Genomic DNA, 12038 nt, shown 5'->3' with positions numbered 1-12038 from the left:
CGGATGGAGAAGGATAGCAGCTTATCTGAGCGTGAAGTGCAGCAGCAGCTGCAGTAGCTGCTGGGTAAGTGAAGGCAGCATGGGGAATGGCTGCTCAGATGCTCTCAGTCCTGCTTGTGGCTGCTCATGGTGCAGAGTCGGAGGCCGCTCCCTCCAGAGTGCCCACGGTGCTCGGGCTCTTCTTTATTTTGGTGTCAGATTCACATTAAGAGGTGATGTGTGCGGGATGATTGTGCGGTGAAGGAGACTTAGAATGCCCCAAGTCCAGCTCCAGGAGGTGGCTTCTTTTTTTTACCCCATTTCCTTTTTTGGGGGTAATAGGGTCTGGAGTGACGTGTGTTTTTAGTGTTGGAAAGTGAGCTGTGAAGGTGCACTCTCTAGTTTTTTCCTGCAACGTTTGGTTTGTGTACTTCTTTGTATTTTAAGCACATTGAACAATAAACCGCAACAATGTAAATTTCAGCCAAGCTGTGCAGAAAGCAGCGATGGCTTCAACTGGAGACGTAGAACAGAAGGTGTTAGACTTGACATCTTATGGCGGGTTTCCCCTGAGTTTCTGCTTTCTGACCTCCCGGTTTTGACTGGCGTAGTGTTTCTGTGCACTTGCAAGTGCTCCTGTGGTAAATTGTGTTGTGGATTGGTGTTTCCATGATTGGATATTTGATTTGACTTGTTAGTCCCTAGTGCACTGAGTGTGCCAGGGTCTGTGAATCAAATGCTACTAGCGGGCCTGCAGCACCGATTGTGCCACCCACGTGAGTAGCCCTGTAAAGGTAACTCAGACCTGCCATTGAAGAGTTTGCGAGCAGTTTGTAACTGCCATGTCGACTTGGCCAGTGCACACACTTGCCAGTTCCTCACCTTCCCTTTTCTTACAGGTCAGCAACCCTTAAGGTAGGCCCAAGGTACCCCTGTGATCGGGGTGCAGTGAATGTGAAAGGTAGGACATGCCATGGTGTGTGTGTGGCATGTCCTGATAGTGAATTACGGCCAGTTTCGTTTTTCGCTATTGCAAGGCCTACAACAGCATGGGAAGTGTGTATAACATCTTATAAACATAACTGGCCTGGGGAATTAGGTAGGAAAATAAAGTTTATTATGCCTAACCTCAGAATCTAAAGAAGTATCTTTTAGTGAAGGTGATTTTTACATTCTGTGTTTGAAAATGCCACTTTTAGAAAGTAGGTATTTTCTTGCTCAGTCATCCTGTGTGCCTCTGCTGTAATATGGATTGCCTGTCTGGGTTTTGCATGACAGAAGGCCGGGGAGCAGGAGTGGCTCCAGATAGTCTAGGTGGGTCAGGAAAGGGCAGACTAGACCTAGGCTGCAATTGGGCAAGTGGGTGAGATTTCCTTGCACATCAAAGGGCCTGATCTGCCATCTCCACCTCCTGCCAGGAAGTCACACCAGAGAATCAGAACTGGTTCTGGCTGGGCACAGACACTCTCTGCCTAAAAGATCAAAGTATTTTGGGATGTAAATATTGTGGCCCAGACCCCTGACTTTTCGAACTCTTTTGACCAAGAAGACTGCCAAGAAGAAGAGCTGGAGAAGCTGGGAGGAGGAACTTCCACATTGCTGTGTGCTTTGCTGTGTTGGCCTGTAGTTGCTGCTTCTGTCTTGGGCAGTGAAAGGACTGCACTGAACTTTCTACAATCTACTTTTGTGAGAATCTCCAAGGGCTTGAGGTAGAGTGTGCCCCCTGTTCAAGAAGTCTCAGTGTTAGAAATGGGATTCCTGGCTGGCTGAGGTTACCACCAAAGCCAGGCAGAAATCCCCACTCTACTCAGGGCAAGGGAACTACTCCTCAGAATGACCCCTGCTCACCCTTTCAGGTAGTGTGGCGCGAGCAGAGAAGGCTAAACATCGGGGCGCTCGTTAAGCATTCATGACCTTTCACAGTAAAACACAATGATTCCCCCCACAAATGGACACCAGGGTTCCTTTATGTAAAAATATATATATATGCAGGCAGATAACACAAGACCTCCTATAACTTTTTCTTGAATTGGGGGCCACCACATTTCAATATGGCAATTGTCCGTAGGAAGTCTTAAGTCACTTTAAGTTGCTTCCCTACAGTTGTTTTGATCTTTAGAACAGTTCCAGTTACTCTTAAAAATGATGTGCCACAGTTTGTAATATCAATGTTCAGTCTCTCTAACAAGGTGTGAAAGGGGAAATCAAGCGTTGTGGGCCCGAGCCCGGTGCACTCTCTCTCACTCTGTACGCCACACGGGGAAATAAAGCGTTGCGGGACCCGAACCCGATGTGCATTCATTAGTCTCGGCGCAGAGGGTCAGTGCGCGGCAGCTGTGTCAGGAGGGCGCGATGAACACGGAGCGCCCTGGCAAGCGTACGATCCGCTCAGGGAAGGGCGCACGGAGATCCTCCGCACACCGAGGACAAAAGGCAGGCGTACTTCTTAGGATTAGTCGTCCCTCGGGCAGGGGGACGGCTCGTAGTCTTGTGCGCCTGAGGGCACCAGTGTGCTTTCGGACCTTCACTGCAGCGGGTGTGAGCACACAGGCAGGCGCGGCCCACGACCTCAGTACCGACTGTACTGGGGTCTCCCAAAGGGGGCGGCGCGGCCTGTAAAGTCTCAAAGGGGGGTGCAGCAGGGCACGTTCCTACGTGCGGGCGGCTGTCCCATCGACGATCACCAGCCTCGGAGGAATTCCAGTGGGAGGTGCGAGCGAGCGCTTCAGCGCGCTCCTAATGGCAGGCAGGGGCAGAGGAGCAGGCAGTCTGAACCGGGGGCAGAGAGCGACTCCATCAGAGCGAGGCTCTAACGGGTAAAGGGCAGGCGAGCTCCCGGGTGCCACAGGCCTAGGAGGGGGCGGTTGGGGCGCAGGCTCAGCTCCAGCAAGAGGCACACACGACTCGCAGTACAAGGCGAGCGAAGGCACAAGGAACCCACTGGTCCTGGGGTTCCGTTCAGGGGGCAAGCTCAATCAAGCCCTTGAAGAAAGTTTCAGCAAAGTCCTCTTTAGGTCTCTTCTTCTCCTTCCTCAGCAAGGAAAACTGCAGGCCAGTCCTTCAGCTTCTTCTTGTTCCTTCTAGTTGGGCAGAGGTTCGTTGTGGGAAACAGGATCTAGTTTCTTGGGAGCAAGGCTCCTATACTTATACTCAGTTTCTTTTGTTCCTTCAGGCCAGGGGGGCCTTTGCATAGCCTATTTCAGTTTTGAGCACTCCGTTGTGCTGTTCCTGGCTTTTCTTTTCAGTGTGAGGGGCAGGGACATCAGACGCTCCGCAGGAGGTGGAGCCAGCATTGTGATGACAGGGACAGCCAGGAGTACTCTGTTGACAGTCCTCCCTCTTCCTGGGCCAGGTGTCAGGCTGAGTCATCAGTCGCTCCCCAGGAGGTGGAGCCAGCATTGTGGTCGCAGAGCACAGTCCTATTCAGAGTCCAGGGGCACTCCCACCAAGGTGTAATCCTTGCATTCACCACCCTGTCACTCACACAACCCAGACAGCAGATACACATCCTAGCAGAGGCGGGCTGAAATGGTTAGGCAAGCAAATGCTAACTTTCTAAAAGTAGCATTTGCAAACACAGGCTATTAAAATAAACTTTACTAAAATAAGTATTTTATTATTCTGAGTTCAGGCATACTAAACTTGACCTTCTACCATATTCCCTGAGCCTGCTGGGATTATAGGGTGTAATAATTCCAGCAGCCCATCTTGGCCTATGAGAACAGGTAGCCCTACAATAGTGAACAACTAAATTGGCTGTGATTCACTGTTAGGACATGCCACACACATCAGGGCTTGTCCTACCTTACACTTACAATGCACCCTGCCCTAGGGCCTACCATAGGGGTGACTCATATGAAGTAACGGGAAGGTTTAGAGGCTGGCAAGTGTGTGCACTTGCCCAGCCAGCATGACAGTACCAGACTGCACGCAGGTTCTGCAATGGCAGACCCAGACACATTTTAAAAGGCTGCTTCTGTGGGTGGCGCAACCAGCGCTGCAGGCCCACTAGCAGTATTGGCATTCACAAGCCCTGGCACTCCTGGTGCACTCTACTGGGGACTGACAGTAAATCCAATGAACCAATCATGGAAATCAATCAATGTACACATTTTCATAGGGAGAGCATATGCACGTTAGCACTGGTCAGCAGTGGTAAAGTGCCCAGAGTCATTAAACCAACAAAAACAGGTCAGAGAATTTTGGAGGAAGGCAAAAAGTTCAGGGATGACCCTGCAGAAAGGGCCAAGTCCAACACTCAGGAACAGCGAAGACTTCAAGCTCTTCTGCCCTCAACACTGGGGACTGTGTGTTTTGTGCTGCAGCAGAAGAAGAAGCAACCCAACGATGTCGGCACCGCCACACCGTAACCCTGGTCTCACCGACGCCTGCGCCATCGACTCCCGTCCGTCAGGCGACGACAGTGCCCTCAACCACGATGACGCTGCTTGCACCGCGACCTGCCAGCACCACGCGAGCCCCACATTCACTTCGCACCGCAACCCGGGTCTCACAGCCGATGCCATCTGATGTCACCTCGGAGCCGATGCTCGCACCGCGACCAGAGGGCACTGCACGCTGCACTGCTGCACTTCGCACTGCAGCACCCAACACCTACCAACGCCAGCGCGTCTGACTTTAACATGAGGAGTTCGATCTGCAACGCGTTTGACTTCAAGGGCCAAGACGACTCCTACACCGACCTCCGAACGGACACCTGCGGACACCATGCTTTTGGAAGCTCAACGAGAGGTCGCTGACGCCCTGCATTTCTAAAAGGTACTGTTTGAGGGTCTTCCTGAGACCGTAGCTGGCCCGCTACACCGCGGTCAGCCAGAACAGTTTGGATCGGTTTGCTCACGATGCTGTAATAGCCCCTGACAGAGCTATCGACATCAAGGAACTGTTTTTCAAGCATATTTTAATAACTGAAGATTTTTAAAGTATTGTTTTGTGGATTTTTATCGTTTTGGGTCTTGTCTTAAGTCTATAAAAATATTGGATATTTTTCTGAACTGGTGTGGTATCCTTTTGTAGTGTTTACACTGTATTACTGTTGGTTATGAGCAAATGCTTCACACATTGCCTCTAAGATAAGCCGGACTGCTCATGCCAAGATACCAAGGGGGTGAGCAGGGGTTATTTTAGGAGTGTAACTCCCTTATCCTAACTAGAGTGGAGGTTTCTGCCTTGCTTTGGCACATGCCCTAGCCTACCAAAAATGCCATTTCTAACAGAAGGAATGAAAAATAAACGTGGCAACTGCATGAACGACCGGCCTACATATCGTGCAGGTACTCATTGTTTCAGAGTTACACCAAGGCTCAGTATTGCAAGACAAACTGAATAACACATGCACAAGCAGTCCACCATGCGCATGCACGCTCTCATTATATAGTCAAATATTATACTATCCCAGCATAAACACAAAGTCATAACTCACATTTTAAAATCGCATATGATGGAAAGGTAAAAGTAACAACAAACATTGGCATAGCCAATAGATCTCGCCTTTGGGGCCTTATAAGTGTTTAGCCATGCAACACTTGCTGTTGTTGCACCAAGGATATTGTGCCAGATAACTAAACACTTATAAGGTCCCAAAGGCGAGACCTATTGGCAATGCAAATGCTTGTTTTAGAAGCAACAGAACAATTGCCAATACTGCTTGATTCTTTTACTCCAAGTACAACAAAGCTGAGCTCCACATTCTCAACTTGATAGACCACTCTTTCAGTCCTGAAGTGTATCTCAAAAAATATATTTATTTGATTTTTGAAAAATTATTTCTTTTAAATTTTTAATTTTTAAACATCCGACATTGATGATTCACAAGCAAAAGTGAATGCTTCCTATTTATTTTAATTGCAAATTAGGAAGGAGGGGAGAACTCGAAATGTTAAGACAAATTTGTGAATATCTACATGGGGGTGTTGGAAAGATGTGTGAAACAATACAAGGATGTACAATCTAGACACTTAAATTCAAGCACATTCATCAGACTCATACAACGTCATTTTTACAACATATATACAAATATGTGAGACAAACAGTGGGGGTTGTTTTCTGTGGGAAGGATAAAGAGTTTTTTGTGTGAGGATCAAATCCCTAGATCTAGAACATTTCTAAATCCAAGGTTCTAAAAGTAACAATGGATCTTTTTCTTTAGATCACAATAGGTCATTAGGCCATCTTATACTTGATACTTTCAAGAAATTCAAATTATTTACAACAGCGATTGGCCTAGGAAATCAGGAAAATGATGATAAGGTCAAAACACAACAAAGTCGAACACAACAAGGTCATACAACAAGGTCGACGCGTTCTCTTCAGGACAGTGACAGAATTAATCTGGAAGAAATAAAAACCAAAAAGACATTCTGTCAGTTTTCTGCAGCCAAATGACTCTCAACTTAACATTCAGCCAAACACACACTCTCACGCAGTACCTGTTTAGGCTTTCTCGAATTCTCATCTGAAGTGAAGCTGTGGGCATAAAAAAGGCCGCAATACTGTCAGATATTTGGGCTGTATTTTGTGGTCTACAAACAGGATTATGTTGGTTACTTACTTACTTTTCTGGGGCAAGTATGTTTCTCTTATCGTTCAAAACATTGTCCAAGGCTGGCGTTGGAAGACATCATCTCTTATCTTCTGTCTAGTTTTTTTGTATCTGTTTTTTCTGTTGGGGGAAATTTCTTTCAATTATCTTGCTCTATTACCGTCATATTAAAACACAGTTCACACGTTTATATTCTCAAGAGTGCATTTTGTCATTGAATCGGTCGGGTGGAGCATTCTATTTTAGACGGGGGCGTAGTTGTGTATATAGAAGTCTATATTTTAATGTCTGGGAGAGGTATACATGGCGGGGTCTCGGTCCCGTTCTCTTTGTTGATATAAAGCATGGTTTTGTATACGCATTCTGGCTCTTCGCTAGGTGCCACGCGCTTGTGATGCCGGACTTCCGTGTCTGTCCCTTAAGATATTAAAAACAAACGATTTGAACATACGGTCTTACCGGCAGATCCAGCTTCTCCGAGTTATCGTTTGGCCTGTCTCTCAGGCGCCGTCGTTGTGCGTCATGCTGATGGCGCTTGAAATCTGGATTCAGTTTTTGCTAGGCATTTTGGGATTTGTAGTTCTTTGGAGTATGTGAATTGTAAATAAAGCGAAGTTCGTTACGGAAATCGCTATCTATTAAAGAACTGGATTACTGAACGCAATGTCACGGACCAATTGTTATTATAGACAATGATAATTATTATTAAAAGGCACTCAAAAGATATATTGACGGACGTTCTGGTATATCCAAGAAAGGATGTGTATTTGAAGGAGGTGTTGAATCGGACAAAACCGGTTAAAATAGAGGTACTCAATTGGATTGATAATTCGGGTTTTGACTTGATGTGATGGCGGATGCCCGCGAACTTAACACCCAGGAAAGTAAGATTAATATATTACCCTGAAGGGATTATCTGGGAAGGAATTGATGTGCAGATAATCTTACAAATTATAAAGTTCTGACATTTCATTTAGCCCATTTGTTGTAGTGTTGAACTTCAGTATTAACATAGCTTCTCTCTGCCGTAGTTTGGCTTCTAGATCGCCACCCCTTGAGTCCAGTTCCACTTTAGAGATCACTGTCCATCTCAGGTCGTTGTCGCCATGTTCTTTTTCAATCCAATGTTGTACTAAGGGTGCTGTAAGTACCTTCCTTGTGAGTCTAGATTTATGTTGGGAAACTCTCTGCCTTATTTCTTGGTTCGTTTTTCAAATGTACAATTTGTCACATGGACATAATACTCCATAGATCACATTGCAAGTTTTACAATTTGTGAAAACCTCATGTTTCCATGATATGCCATTGTGTTGGAACAATGTTCCTTCAATTGTTGATGCACAACTCATGCATGTACCACATTTGCGGTGGCCCTTAATTGGTGGTAGTCCCACATAGTCCCTCAGTGTTGGATTCGATGTTTTTGTAAGTGCTGCCCTCACTATCTGATTGGCGATGCTTATATCCTTTTTGAAAGCAAAAAGGGGTTCTTTATTGAACTGTGGATCCAGTTCTTTTATTAAGTGGCAATTTTGATGGATGGTTTTCTTGAGCCAATTTGACGAAGGGCAATTTGTGGATACGCAGACAATCCGGGTTTGTTTTTTCCGTTCTTTCTTTTTCAGCAATTCTTCCCACGGCGTCCACCATGCTCTTTTTAGGGCTTGTTTTAGGAGTCAGGAAGGATATCCTCGTTTAAGTAGTCTTTCTTTGAGCAAATTTGCATGTTCCATGTATTCCTCTTTGAACGTACAATTCCTTCTTATGCGAAGGAATTGGCCCATCGGTAAATTCTGTTTTAGGCTTCTTGGATGATTGCTCGAAAAATGTAGCGCCTTGTTCCTATCTGATTTTTTCCTATATAGGGTTGTCACCAGTTCTCCATTGGAACAATAAACTTCCACGTCCAAAAAAGTTAGTCTGATTTTAGAAGACTGAACACTAAATTTTATATCTCTTGTACGGCTGTTTAGCCAGTCATGAAAGCACACGAGTTCTTCTTCATTGCCTGTCCAGGTGAAGACAATGTCATCGATGAATCGGATCCAACCACTGATCCACTGTTTGTATGGGTTGTTGTTGTAAATGAAAGTTTCTTCATACTGACTCATAAATAGCACGGCTAACTCAGGAGCAAAAGGGCAGCCCATTGAGACTCCCTTTATTTGAAAGAAGAAATAGTCTTTGAACTTGAAATAATTCTTTTTTAGGGCCATTTTGGCTAGCTCCAAAATGAATTCGGTTGGTATCTTCATTGGCCGTTCTCTTAGATCTAAGTAGACTTCCAGCACCTCCAAGGCCTGGTCCTGAGGAATTTGTGTGTAAAGGGAAAAAATGTCCATACTGACTAGAAGATCTTGATTTTCAGTAAATGGCAATCTTTGAAGTTTGTTTATGATGTCTGTTGTATCTTGGAGAAATGATTTAACTTGTGACATGAATGGCTTGAGAAAAAAATCTATGAATTTGGATATGGGCTTGAAAAGTGAATCGCACCCGGAGACGATGGGTCTCCCTGGCGGTGATCTTTCGTTTTTATGTACTTTTGGGAGTACATAAAGCAATGGCGTTCGTGGATGTTTGTTCTGCAAGTATTCAAATTCGTTTTTTCCGAGAAAGCCTTTGCCAAACCCTTTATTCAATATAGAGAATAACTCTTTTTGAAGTTCCTGAGTGGGGTCATAATTTATTTCGCGGTAACATTCTTGGTCCATCAGTTGACGGGTGGCCTCTTCAATATATTCATTGGTTCCCCAGACTACAATGGAACCGCCTTTATCGGCTTGTTTCATTATGATATTCTCATCATTTTTCAAGATACATAATGCATCTCTTTGAGCTTTGGATAGATTTGGTTTAATATAGCCTCTGTTCCTCTTTTCTTGAAAAGAGATGGCAGATAAGATTGTTTTTTCAAATGTTACGACTTCCTTTGGGACTTTGTATGCAGGGGGGCAGAAATTTGATTTTTTTCTTAATCCAGTTGTTTCAGATTGTGACATCATTTCCTTACCGGCGAAGAAGGTGTATAATCTGATTTTACTACAGAATTCAATGAATTCTGTTTTTAGTCTTACAAAGTCTGTAGTTTTAGTAGGCACGAATGTTAGCCCCTTTTCTAAGACACTCTTTTCGATTTCCGTGAGGGACTTAGTCGAAAGATTGTAAATTGACGATTTTTCTCATTTTTGTAGTTCTGTCTCCTCATGGACATTTCCCATGGTTGTTGGTATCTCGTTTTTCCTCTGGCCTTTGTTTGGCCCCGCGGTAAAAAAGATGGTTGTTGTTGTTGGGGAATGTTTTGTTGGTAGTTTGTTTGGAAATTCTGCGGATAGTTTGATTGATAACCTCCGCGTCGTTGAAAAGGTTGTCGGTAATTACTACTTTCCAAATCGCTTCCACCTGATGACGATGTGTCTAGTGAGGAGCCAGAATGAGTATACAAAACTATGCTTTATATCAACAAAGAGAACGGGACCGAGAACCCGCCATGTATACCTCTCCCAGACGTTAAAATATAGACGTCTATATACACGACTACGCCCCCGTCTAAAATAGAATGCTCCACCCGACCGATTCAATGACAAAATGCACTCTTGAGAATATAAACGTGTGAACTGTGTTTTAATATGACGGTAATAGAGCAAGATAATTGAAAGGAAATCTTCCTTTCCCCAAACAGAAAAAACAGATACAAAAAAACTAGACAGAAGATAAGAGATGATGTCTTCCAACGCCAGCCTTGGACAATGTTTTGAACGATAAGAGAAACAGACTTGCCCCAGAAAAGTAAGTAAGTAACCAACATAATCCTGTTTGTAGACCACAAAATACAGCCCAAATATCTGACAGTATTGCGGCCTTTTTTATGCCCACAGCTTCACTTCAGATGAGAATTCCAGAAAGCCTAAACAGGTACTGCGTGAGAGTGTGTGTTTGGCTGAATGTTAAGTTGAGAGTCATTTGGCTGCAGCAAACTGACAGAATGCCTTTTTGGTTTTTATTTCTTCCAGATTGATTCTGTCACTGTCCTGAAGAGAATCCCTCAAATCTAAGGGATTTGAAACGCGTCGACCTTGTTGTATGACCTCGTTGTGTTCGACTTTGTTGTGTTTTGACCTCATCATCATTTTCCTGATATCCTAGGCCAATCGCTGTTGTAAATAATTTGAATTTCTTGAAAGTATCAAGTATAAGATGGCCTAATGACCTATTGTGATCTAAAGAAAAAGATCCAATGTTACTTTTAGAACCTTGGATTTAGAAAGGTTCTGGATCTAGGGATTTTATCCTCACACAAAAAACTTTCTCCTTCCCACAGACAACAACCCCCACTGTTTGTCTCACATATTTGTATATATGTTGTAAAAATAACGTCGTATGAGTCTGATGAATGTGCTTGAATTTAAGTGTCTAGATTGTACATCCTTGTATTGTTTCACACATCTTTCCAACACCCCCTTGTATATATTCACAAATTTGTCTTAACATTTCGAGTTCTCCCCTCCTTCCTAATTTGCAATTAATATAAATAGGAAGCATTCACTTTTGCTTGTGAATCACAATGTCGGATGTTTAAAAATTAAAAATTTTAAAGAAATAATTTTTCAAAAAACACAAATATATTTTTTGAGATACACTTCAGGACTGAAAGAGTGGTCTATCAAGTTGAGAATGTGGAGCTCAGCTTTGTTGTACTTGGAGTAAAAGAATCAAGCAGTATTGGCAATTGTTCTGTTTGTGAACGTGGCGTAGCCTTACTGCGCTCAAGCCAAATCCTCCCTTGTTCTAGATTGTTTTAGAAGCAGACATGCACATTAAGATTTATTACTGGACTGAAGTAGACTACATTGTACAAAATACCACAGCAAGACTCCTAGCGAAAAAACACATTTACCGCGACTGCAAAAGCGTGTCAGGAGCCACGTAATTAAAGAGCGCTCCGTTTAATGAGGAAGAAAACGAGAAAGCGCTTAAGGAGACATTTGTGAATGTCAACAATGCAAAATCAACGTGTATTGCTGATTCACATTAAATCAAATCTATTTAAGCGAGGAGGTTGCTATTGTGCCTTAACGCTTCCCTGCCACTACTGGCTGAAACCGCAGAAGTGCAATCAGAGGGCAGCAGAGATCCTCCAACGGGAAATTACCTCGGTCGCCATAGAAACAGGCAGGGAAGCCGGTGGAAAGCAACACCGGTCTGTTTCGGTTTTCCAATCAATATGACATTCACTAGCACGCAATTGTCCCGATAACGTGCCCCAATACAATCAATTAAAAGTCATGGGCAATATTCTTTGAAGCAACGTTTTCGCCCAGTTGTGTGAGCACTGCGGTCGCCTGGCAATTCCTCATAACATACACACCCAGTGCCCTATTTAAGGAAACAGGCACGGCCAGTTTCACTTCCATAAGTGGGGTAATTACTGCTAGTGCTATGAAACTACACCTATTACTGCAGGAGGGATAAGCTATACCTTTTCGGTATTTAAGTT

General features: G+C 44.2%; 1 protein-coding gene across 1 annotated transcript in view; it reads right to left on the bottom strand.

The window, feature by feature from the left end:
• The window catches only part of MASTL (microtubule associated serine/threonine kinase like), a 276260-nt gene that overhangs the window by 183472 nt on the left and 80750 nt on the right, over positions 1-12038 (bottom strand). The window lies entirely within an intron of this gene.

The sequence above is a fragment of the Lissotriton vulgaris genome, chromosome 10 (assembly GCF_964263255.1).
Source record: "Lissotriton vulgaris chromosome 10, aLisVul1.2, whole genome shotgun sequence".
In the NCBI taxonomy this organism is placed as follows: domain Eukaryota; kingdom Metazoa; phylum Chordata; class Amphibia; order Caudata; family Salamandridae; genus Lissotriton; species Lissotriton vulgaris.
The sequence above is the reverse complement of the archived record's forward strand: the minus strand, read 5'-3'. Positions and strand labels throughout refer to the sequence as shown.